Below are 12295 nucleotides of genomic sequence, written 5' to 3'. Positions count from 1 at the left end.
GTTGACAGTTGTGCTTTCATTAGCGGCGTCGATCTCCTCCTTTCCCCATAAATCCCAAAATGGTGTAATAATAATATAATTCCCAAAGTGAGGTCCGGGGACCCCCAGAGGTCCTTGAGCGAGTTCCAGGGGGTACAGCTACATGATAGTTTGGAACCAAATGGACCCTTAAGTGGCATGTCATGTGGACGCTCTCAGTTTTTTAAATTAACATTGATTTTACATTATCAATTGGAGTCCCACAGCTAGAAATGGCATTAAAATAGGGTCTGTCCGTCATTTTTCGCGCAGACGAAATGAAAGCCTATCGAGGCTATCCGTAGCCTAATGGCAAATTAAGCATGTCAAACTGCGGGTCCTTGAAATTAAACGGGTTGAGAATCACTGCTAGAGCTGTATAAATCTTCTCTTATGGGGGTCCTTCTCTTCTCTTCAAATGGGGGGGGGGTCCGCGGGCTAATACGTGTCCATTCGGGGGTCCTTGACACGAAAAGGATAAAGCTTATCCATTCATCTACTGATATAGTCAATACACGTCTTACCAAAAGTGGTGCGTGACACCAAAAGTGGTGACATATTGAATCCTGTTCCTGTATTATTAGAATCATTACAGAGTGCAAAGCACATTGGGTCACTGATGGCGGTGTAACAACTCCCAAACTTCAGAAAACAGTAGAACGGGCCAAACCATTTTGGTATTTACACAGGGGTGGATCAAATATATATATATATTTATGAACGCAGGATTTCAAAAGTATTACTCCTAAGATAACTTTGGAGCCAGGGGGGATACAGGGGGGGACCCCCCCCAGCCAGGGGGGACCCCCTAACTCATTTGGGGGGGACCAATGTGACGCTGGCAGGGGATTCGTCCCCTCTGTCCCCTAAGTTATTGCGCCTCTACATCTGTATTCTGATCTGCTTAGTCTCACAAAACTCTGTTCAAATAAATTCAATTTAATTCAATTCTCAATTCAATTTAATTAAAGTGTCAAATCACAACAAGTTGTCTCAAGATTTTCATCACACAAAAGCATACAAGCACAAACACGTCGCCTTTGGGCTTGTAGATCTACTATTTCTGAATAGAATCCTGCTTTGGTGAGAGGTTTCCAACCGACAGCAAAGATATGCTAACCCAGTGTTCACTTAGACTTCATTTGGACAGGACATGGCCATAATAGATTTGGAAAATAAATTCCATGCCAGCCCTATCTGGGAGTTTAATTTGGAGTTTGAACAAAATGTGTGTTTTTGTTAATTTGTTAATTTTGTTATGTTCATAATATTGTGTCGTAGCACCAGGACCAGTCGAGGGCTGAAGCGTCGCTCTACCATCAGCTCAGAGATGTAAGTATTTATGACACAACTGGAGTTCTGAGATGCTCTGATCGATCGGACGGCCACAGATTTAACCTGCCAATTTTCACTCCAAATGACTGTAATTTTTCCGATCTGTGCGTGTGTGTGTGTGTGTGTGCGTGTGTGTTTGTGTGTGTGTGTGTGTGTGTGTGTGGAGGCCTTGGAGAGGAACCAGCAGTGGCTGGCGTACGAGCGGCAGAGAGAAGGCTGTGTGAAAGGGCTGCTGGCCAGAGTGTCGTGGCTGGAGGAGAAGCTGAACCGGGCCAACGAGGGCCTCTCGCGGCACAAAGAGACCCATTCAGAAGGTGAGCCATGCTGAACCGGGCCAACGAGGGCCTCTCGCGGCACAAAGAGGCCCATTCAGAAGGTGAGCCATGCTGAACCGGGCCAACGAGGGCCTCTCGCGGCACAAAGAGGCCCATTCAGAAGGTGAGCCATGCTGAACCGGGCCAACGAGGGCCTCTCGCGGCACAAAGAGGCCCATTCAGAAGGTGAGCCATGCTGAACCGGGCCAACGAGGGCCTCTCGCGGCACAAAGAGGCCCATTCAGAAGGTGAGCCATGCTGAACCGGGCCAACGAGGGCCTCTCGCGGCACAAAGAGGCCCATTCAGAAGGTGAGCCATGCTGAACCGGGCCAACGAGGGCCTCTCGCGGCACAAAGGGGCCCATTCAGAAGGTGAGCCATGCTGAACCGGGCCAACGAGGGCCTCTCACGGCACAAAGAGGCCCATTCAGAAGGTGAGCCATGCTGAACCGGGCCAACGAGGGCCTCTCGCGGCACAAAGGGGCCCATTCAGAAGGTGAGCCATGCTGAACCGGGCCAACGAGGGCCTCTCGCGGCACAAAGGGGCCCATTCAGAAGGTGAGCCATGCTGAACCGGGCCAATGAGGGCCTCTCGCGGCACAACCAGGGGGGCAGTCAGACAGATATTTTGTGAAGCCACCAAGGAAATCGGGATTTCCTGAAAGTTCATATAATGGCCTGTTGTGGCGCTGTCATTGGGCCCAAAAAAAAACCCATAGCCCCATAGAAGTCCATGTATTTGGGCCCAACTTCACCTAGACTGTATTACCTTAATAAACATGGTCATGAATACTTTCTGCTTCCAGTCACTAGTTTAAAGTCTAATTTCATAATATTCATTTGGGAAAATGATGGTCCCATTTATTTAAAAAATGACCATAAAGTCGCGTATGTTCTGAGGGGCGTGGCTACCGTTACAGTCTATGATCGGGATTCCCCACCCACTCGAGTCAAAATAAAAACCAACTAAGAAGAAGGGGGGAAGTCCCGCCTCGTTGTCTGGGCCAGCCAATGGGCCAGCTGGGCCCAAACGGATCTAGAAAGATGGCGATTCACAATACAAGGACTGACAGGCTTCATTTTACGTTCATGTTAGACCCGGGGAACGCTTTGTCCATATTTTGTACAGTCTATGGGCACAACGAGGCCCATTCAGAAGGTGAGCCATGCTGAACCGGGCCAATAAGGGCCTCTCGCAGCACACGGCCCATTCAGAAGTTGAGCCGTGCACGTCGTGCATATATATCCCATTTAGACCTATGTTTCTATATCAGTCGTTCTCAAACTATTTCATATTTCAAGGACCCCTGGAATTATATGTATTTGGCTGCTGACCCCTATCTGAAAATATGTAGTTCTAGGGACCCCCAGAAGCAAACATTTTCTGAAAGAATATATATTCAAAGATTTGTGCCACATTATATATATAATATATATATAATATATATATATATATATATATATATACATATGCGAGCTTGACAATGTAACTGAACCAGGTAAGATCTGGTATTGGTTCAGAATGAACAGAACCAGAGGATGATGTATCACGATCACAAGTGTCAAGTTTATTCAACAGGTATATAACAGATTAAAACCGAAAGGGAAAATGGAAGACTGACCTCCCAGTCTCAGGGCGGACACTCTAACCACACTCTAACCAAGCTGGTTGGAGGTGAAGAATTCCAAGTGGTTTTCCCTCTCTTGAGTCCAGTATTTATTGACACGCCTAAGAGTTCATCATCATGCTTATATCATGGCCACTTCACCAAAGAAGGAACAAGCAAGGCTGTCTTTTTTTCCCACTTTAAATAATAATTGAGAAAAACAACAACCACTTCACTTTCTAGTCTAGTCTATTAAAAGCATAATATACATTGACTTAACCCATTTAGGCCTGACGTCGAAATAAAAAAAAATGTCTTTCTGAAATACCTAGGTTTCTATATCAGTGGTGCTCAATATTTCATGTCAAGCACGCCAAAAATTATATGTAATTGGCCGCCGACCCCCATCTGAAAATATGTAGTTCCAGGGACCCCCCAGAAGCAAAGATTTTAAGTTAAAAAGTTAAAAACGTTCGCTCTGAAAGAATATTCAAAGATATGCGCCACATTTTCACGACTTAAAAATAGCAGACCTACAAGTTCATAGCTTGTAGTTCATGAGCTTGTAGATCTGCTTAAAGCATAACATAATGCATAACATAATGCTTTAAAACACCAAAAGGGGTTCCGCCCCAAAATGGGTATAACGTTGCGAGTGTGTTTTTGTTTTTGTTGTTGTTGCCATCCTGTCACTGCAGAGATAAGGAGGAGAGTGCAGGAGATGCAGGAGCACTATGACAAGCTCCTGCACAGCGCCAACGTCCAGCGAGACCATCTCAGGGAGCAGGTCAGCGCGGCACAGCAACACACGGCTGACGTGCAGTGGAGGTGAGTCAACACCAAGACCCAAGCCAAAGAATCATTACACCTGTTTTCAAATTCACTTCTCAGCTTCACCCAACAGAGTGCTTCTATCACTCTGGGAGAGTATAAGGGAGGGTGGAGGGCAGTTGGGGTTGGGTGTTAACTAAGTGTCTTGCTCAGTGACCTCTCCTCAACACATCACCTGCATGGCCCTGAATCGAAACCTGGGAACCTTTTGCTTCCCAGGTCGGGCCGCGTAGTAAGCTTGTAGATCTGGTATTTATATAACATCATGAGATGGTCAATAGAACTTTTGAATTGTACTGTACCTATATTGCACTTGCATTAACACTTTTGTTTTTGAGGGGCACTAGCCCTTCCTATATACAGGTTTGTTTTTAGTTAATTGTTTCTTTTAAAAGTGCCATTGACAACATTTACGTCATCTTGTCCCTAACCAAACATTAAATGCCATTAACAATAAAGAGAATGTAATGGGTTTTTTTGTCACCGTTTGTTTTACATCACCTAATCAACATGAGTGAAGGCTCATTCATAGACTGGATTTTCGGTGGTGAGGTGACCACTGCTCCGGTGGTGAGTGGACCACCGCAGCTGAAATATCGTGGTGGTGGTGGTGAGTAAAAACAGAGAGAAGGGCTGTGGCGGTGGTTTGCTCTTCACTGCGGCTCGTGACGTCATGTTGTAGTTCGGTGGTCACCTCACCACCGAAAATCCAGACTATGTATGAGCCTTTAGACTTTAATATATTAGCGCCCCACACTTCACACGGGTGTGATTCTTTTTTACTGTTGTTTGTAATGCCCCTTTGTTGCTGTTTTTAATGTCTTTTGTTGAGTTGCAAAGAACGGTATTTTGCTCCCGTGTAGCCTATGCCGAATGTCTATTATGGAAGTGACAATAAAACAGATTCTCATATTTGATATCATAGCGCAAAATGTCTTTTTCTATCGATTACTCACCCCATAGAGACTTACCTATGGAGACACAAAGAGTCTCCTTTGTGTCTCCGTCTCCATAGGGAACCACTGCTGGTCATCAAATTATTGGCTTAGGAATGCGACAAAAGTAAGAGTAATCGATAGAAAAAAAGGGGTAAGTGGTTCATTCATAATTGCGACCGAAGGTCGCAGTTAACTATGGAATCGTGCATTTCCCGTCAGTGTGTCGGGCAACATCAGTGTGTTGGTCGGGCACCATATATGGTGCCCAAGTCTCGTGACATCATGTGACATTATCAGGGATGGAGATGTGGAGACCCTGATGTCATAGTAAATGCGACCATATATGGGCTTAACTGCGACAGCGCAGTTAAGCCCATATATGGAGACCCCTGATGTCATCAATATTGGCCAGCAACTCTATCTGACCTCAAACCCTTAGATCTCCATATATGGATATATGTCAGAACCCAACCATACTTCCTCGTTTGGGACCTAAGAGTCAGAGTAATTTCCTACAATATTTCTATTTTGAAATGTAGCGGAGTGAAAGTCTATAATATGCTTGCAAAATATATAAGTCAAGTAAATGTACTCAGTTAGCACATCCACCCCTGGGTGTACTGTAGGTGTGAGGCAGCGCAGAGGCAAGTGGAGGAGCTGGAGCAGGATGCGGAAGACGAGAGGCTGCAGCACAGGAAGAGTGTCCAGGAGGAGAGACGTCGCTGGGGCCTGAAGGAGGAGCAGCTGAGGAAAGAGGCCCAGGAGGAGAGGGCCCAGGCCCAGGAGGAGAGGGCAGAGCTCCAGGAGGAGATGGCCCTGGCCCAGGAGGAGAGGGCAGGGCGCCAGGAGGAGAGACGTCGCTGGGGCCTGAAGGAGGAGCAGCTGAGGGAAGAGGCCCAGGAGGAGAGGGCCCAGGCCCAGGAGGAGAGATGTCGCTGGGGCCTGAGAGAGAAGCAGCTGAGGGAAGAGTTCCAGGAGCTGAGGGCTGAGGCCCAGGAGCTGAGTGCTGAGGCTCAGGAGGAGAAATGTGTCTGGGGCCTCAAAGAGCAGCTGCTCAGGGCAGAGGCCCAGGAGCTACAGTGCAGCCTGCAGCTGGAGGTGAGCAGGGCTGCCCAGCTCAGGGCCGAGGCCCAGGAGGAGAAACGTCGCTGGGGCCTCAAAGAGGAGCAGCTGAGGGCCCAGGCCCAGGAGCTGAGGGCCGAGGCCCAGGAGCTGAGGGTCGAGGCCCAGGAGCTGCACAGCAGCCTGGAGCCGGAGGCACGCAGGGCTGCCCAGCTCGCACAGCAGGTACTGTACGAAATGCAGTGGTGGGAAGAAGTACTCAAAGTTTTTTTTTACTAATTTCTCTAACTAGTCTATATGCAAACTAGTGACATGTATTGTAAACTTATTTATATAACTAGTCGATATGCAAACTAATGAAACTTGTGTCTCTAAACTAGTGACATGTACAGTAGTTTCTCTAAACTAGTGACATGTACAGTGGAGTCTCTAAAGTTTAGAGAAACCACTGTACAATGTGTACATGTCACTAGTTTAGAGTCTAAACTAGTGACATGTTGAGGTCAGGCCTAAATGGGTTAAACAGTAATGGAATAAACTGGTGGTAATAAAGAGGAGCCCAGGTTTCCTGCTGTTAATCCACTTGAACCTTTAAACGATACCACAGCCATTCATTCTTCTTTAATGAGGATCATCCACCCGTGTCAGTGACCGTGACACCGTCCATTAGCGTCGCTGAGCTCTGCTCATTCACAGGAGCACAGTCCTTGCTTTCTTCATTCAGACTAATACATCTGAAATTGTAGCGTGATATATAAAATATTATAAATCAACGGCACGGTCAGGACTGGAGACAGTCTTGCGCACATGTTTCGCCATTTTGTCGCAGGTGTGCTTGATGACCAATATTAATCAAGCTTAATTCTTTCTTTCCAATGTCCGTATATATGGACTCCGCTAGGGGATGTCATATCCCAGGTAGGGATGGGTCCGATTAATCGATTATCGTTGATAGGACCCGAAATCGATTATGAAAATTAATAATCGATAATCGTTTTTTTTATTTTTATGAAAATCTGTTGGAAAGGCAATATTGTCATCCAAACAGGACAGGGCTATAGGCCTACCAAAGTGTGCCTGGGATGTGTCTGTGTAGCTGCATGACTGAGAGGAGTGTGAGTGGAGATTGATTCCAATCAAGATACAGGTTTGGAGGATTTAGCAGGTGTTGGGAATTTACCTAATCAGGCCTAGGCTGGGGTTGCTATGGTGATCAATTGGATCAACAGTGGTCCAGGGACCACCAGTGGTCCTCATTTAAAAGATGGAGTTAGTAACCAAATGGACCCTATTTAACTCAAGAGTTACAATTATTATTAATCAACTACATCAGGGGTTCCCAAACCTTTTTGACTTAGGTACCCCTTGGGGGGAAGATTTTTTTTTATTTGTAGGGTTCATTAAAAAAAAAGGAAATTATTAAACCCCCCCCCCCCCCCCCCCCCCCCCCCAAAAAAAAAAACGATTAATCGATTAATCGTTAATATTGAATTATACAAATCGATTTTCATTTTGGACACATTTACACATCCCTAATCCCAGGTCCGTATATATACGGACCCCAATGTGTACTCCGTCTATATAATGGTTGAGTCCCACGGCAGCTTTTAACATTTGTCCGGTTGCTATGGCAACGCCCCACCGCTCCAGCTATGGGATTGAAAATATAATCACCGTCTAAAGCAGTTGAAAGGAGAATTTTCAAACGTCCATAAATCGTAATCCAGGAGAGCTGTCCTTGGTGGATCTTTTGTCATCCGTGTGTGTAGTAAGTGTGTGTGCGGGGGGCGGGCAAACTCCGACTCTTAAAGCGAACTTGTATGGTGTAACCTGGAACTGGGATTTATGCTAACAGCTAGCCGCAATAAAATAGTTAATTAATAATCAACAACTTCAAAATGTCTGCAACATTTCTGAAACAGCTGGAGATATCTTCCAAAACCTTGGAAGACGAGCGGCGAGAGTGCCAGTGTCTGCAGAAGCAGCTGCACAAGGTTCTGAGGAACATGCAGCAGAGAAGCAAGCAGCATGAGGCACAACGCTCACAGGTGGGTCTCATCAGTCATCACACAGGAGCCACAGTGTGACAGTGTCACTTAGTTTTATTTCACGCTCGTCGTCTTCTTTCAGAAGGAACGACAGGGTGCCACCGCCGGGTCAGACGAGGCCAGGCCGTTGCGCTCCATGCGGAGCGCAAGGTCCTCCTCTCTCAGTCCTGGCGCCCCCGACCTGCTGGACGAGACCCTCCTGGAGTGTCCCGGGTGCCTGGCCCTGTACCCTGCCAGCCAGCACGCAAAGCTGCTGGCTCACCTGGAGCGATGTGTGGACTGAAAGGAGCCTGCCGGATGAACCGCTCACACAGCGGTTCTCAAGCTTTTCAGGCCGTTTCAGCGCTCTCTGTGCCCATCGTTTTTTTTTTGCTGAAGCATCCTGGACACGTTGAATCGTTACCGCAACAGTTTTACAGTTTTACAGAATGTTCAAGCTCTACATGCTGTTGATAGATGCTAATGTTGCGGGTGTCAATTTACACTGTGTGCCAGCAATCTGGGCATATGGCGGCCTATTTTCGCCGGAGTCTTACCCTATCTCTAAAGTTCTTTGCCTCTTTTTACTATACTTAAAGATATATATTTTTAAATAGTTCAAATGACGATCTACAAACTCACAAGCTATTTGAAGTATTTTAAAATGTTTTTAAAAATTGTTAAACAAAAGACGTATAGGGATATTTTATAATAGGGTAAGGCACCAGCGAAAATAGAGCCCGATATCCAAAGTGCTCAACCTTGCATTAAAAGGCTTTACATGGATAACGGCCCCTTATGGATCTCTCCTTGTAGCTTTCTGTTCGTTACCATTGGTTTTAAATCGTACACTTGTTTTACGTTTTGCTATTATTGAGTAAACCAGAAAACTGGTTTAAAACGTATTTTGTTAAGTTCAGTGAGCAATACCTTCTTAAAGGAGTATTGTTATAATAGGGTTATTACGTTGCTGAGCCTGTGTTTGTTCAGTATTGCACATACTGTACCTGTAGAACGTATTCGGCTACAAAGCGTTGCTTTGTAAAGATATAGATTACTTAAAAGGAATTAATATTGAACTAACCCTTTTGTTATGTTTATTTATTTTTCTTACATTTCACAATAACTATTACAATGCTCAGCGTGGAGTTATTTGTGAAATAAAAGTTCATACTTTTGATGTGCCACTGTCGGATCATCTTATTCTAATAGCCAAGTGCTTGTTTCGTCACAGTTCAAACCCCCATCAAATGAGCTCAAAACAGATTGTGTTTAATCCCCTTCCCATACTATTTAAGGCAGGGGATTAGTATTGCTGCTGCTGGCCGAGAATATGCAGCAGACGGTATACGTAGGGAGACCGTGACGTGGAACCAGGCTTCCAACACAGTTAGACACACCTCGGCCCTCCTGAGCTGTGAAGGAAGCCGAAGATACATCTCCATGGAAAGTTAGAATATCAGCTTAGCACGTCTGAGAAGAAAGTAAAGCCTCGCCGAGCCATGAGGCCCATAGACGCAGGAGCCTATCTACATTATGCAGTGTGACGCAGCATAATATACAAGTACACCCCCTGGACATGACACTACTATGTCACAGGGACTTAGCCCCGATACTGAGCACCAAGCAAGGAGGCACTGGGTGTTTGGTATGACCCGGCCGGGGATCGAACCCCAACCTCCCAGGCTCAGGGCGGACACTCACACCACAAGGCCACTAGTAGTAGAGCTGCTGGAATACTATACTAGCGTCGGCCACAAGACGATATATGAACATATACGAATGTCTTCTAAAACTTTGCAAATTTTTAATAGCACAAAGTATTAAATAATGGTTACGTTTAATTTGACAGGTGCTTTCCCGGTTTTAGTACTTGGTTAATCTAGTATTGTACCCAACTTCAACGTAGATGCATGCAGGAGCAGGATTGGCACTGAGTGAGGAGTAGAGAAGGAGGGAGACCCGCACACTGTCACTGGCTGCTTCATGAGCTTTTTCACACTGTCACTGGCTGCTTCATGAGCTTTTTATTTTTAATAAAAAGCTCTTGAAGCAGCAAGTGACAGTGTGCGGGTCTCCCTCCTTCTCTACGTGTCTGCAGTCTGCTGCTTTGTCGCCAACGCACCTGTTGTGATTAGTAAGTCAAGTGTCTTCCCTTCACTGAGTGAGGAGTAAAAAAAGTTTAAAAAAAATTGCCACTATGGAGTAATAATGCTGTTTGCTTTAAGCTTTTGTCCCGTGACACGGCAGCCGGAGTAAATGGCATGACAAAGCATCTCATTCTCTGCCCTCCTGCTGGTCTCGCTGGCCGGCCAACACAGGAGCGTCAGGATGGTGTCTGCTGCAGGCGGGCCCCACTCTCAACGTCAGGATGGTGTCTGCTGCAGGCGGGCCCCGCTCTCAACGTCAGGATGGTGTCTGCTGCAGGCGGGCCCCACTCTCAACGTCAGGATGGTGTCTGCTGCAGGCGGGCCCCGCTCTCAACGTCAGGATGGTGTCTGCTGCAGGTGGGCCCCACTCTCAACGTCAGGATGGTGTCTGCTGCAGGCGGGCCCCACTCTCAACGTCAGGATGGTGTCTGCTGCAGGCGGGCCCCGCTCTCAACGTCAGGATGGTGTCTGCTGCAGGCGGGCCCCGCTCTCAACGTCAGGATGGTGTCTGCTGCAGGCGGGCCCCGCTCTCAACGTCAGGATGGTGTCTGCTGCAGGCGGGCCCCGCTCTCAACGTCAGGATGGTGTCTGCTGCAGGTGGGCCCCGCTCTCAACGTCAGGATGGTGTCTGCTGCAGGCGGACCCCGCTCTCAACGTCAGGATGGTGTCTGCTGCAGGCGGGCCCCGCTCTCAACGTCAGGATGGTGTCTCCTGCAGGCGGGCCCCGCGCTCTCAACGTCAGGATGGTGTCTGCTGCAGGCGGGCCCCGCTCTCTCAACGTCAGGATGGTGTCTGCTGCAGGCGGGCCCCGCTCTCTCAACGTCAGGATGGTGTCTGCTGCAAGCGGGCCCCGCTCTCTCAACGTCAGGATGGTGTCTGCTGCAAGCGGGCCCCGCTCTCTCAACGTCAGGATGGTGTCTGCTGCAGGCGGGCCCCGCTCTCAACGTCGGGATGGTGTCTGCTGCAGGCGGGCCCCGCTCTCTCAACGTCAGGATGGTGTCTGCTGCAGGCGGGCCCCTCTCTCTCAACGTCAGGATGGTGTCTGCTGCAGGCGGGCCCCGCTCTCTCAACGTCAGGATGGTGTCTGCTCTGCTGTGTTCGCCTTCATCTGAAGCTTCTCTGCCCTCGCGTCCGTTCCCATAAGCCTGTTCTTCAGGATGGAGGAGGAATTCCCACGCCAGGTATGAAGGGAGGGAGGGAGGGAGGGATGGGTCTGATTCCATTATGCTTTTTGCTCTTCAGGCTGCAAAAGAACAATGTATAGTCCAATCTGGATAGGCCACAAATCTGAGCTTTTGACCTGACGAAGCCCTGATAGGTAGAAACGTTGCAGCTTTTTTGCCATTTAAAATAAAGTAAGTCCTCGGAGCACTAAACTATTGTGCAGATGTTTCTTCCTTCTCCCCCGACATTGATGCCTTGACAGTACATGCATATGATGTGCACACAAATGACACAATCCTCTGAACCACACATCAGGGCTGCCAGTCTGAGCAGCCCTGGCCTGAGCTTCCTGCTCCCTTCGCCTCATCATCGTGGTTATTCTACAGTTAGGAAAGACCGGGGGGGCATACGTTTAGACGTCTTAAAAACAACCGATCTATTATTCAAATAAGCAGCTACTGTTACACCTGTACATTCATCAGCATCGGTTCACCTTGTGAACTAGGCGAACTCGTTGGGATAATCTGATTTGTTTAGCAACAACAAGTGGTGTGATTGCCAAAGGAGAGAATTAAACCTAGAGCAGTGATTACCAAATCCCTAATTAGGCTCATCCCAGGGGTGAATGGCAGCCACCATTCAACTACATTCGATAAAGAAAGACTAATTCTAAAATTAGACCCCGGCGTCGCAAACTGCCTGCGTTCACAAAGAGCAGTCGTCCCTCTGTCTTAACTGGAGCGCTGTCGCCTCAGGTGGTCCGGTGTCACCATCATTAGATTAACACCCTGGCAGCCCTTTGTTCTCTGCGTATTGACCTCTCACTGTGGTAGACACACAACCTGCAAC

The sequence above is a fragment of the Protomyctophum parallelum genome (assembly GCF_964188405.1).
Source record: "Protomyctophum parallelum genome assembly, chromosome: 10".
Taxonomy (NCBI): domain Eukaryota; kingdom Metazoa; phylum Chordata; class Actinopteri; order Myctophiformes; family Myctophidae; genus Protomyctophum; species Protomyctophum parallelum.
The sequence above is the reverse complement of the archived record's forward strand: the minus strand, read 5'-3'. Positions refer to the sequence as shown.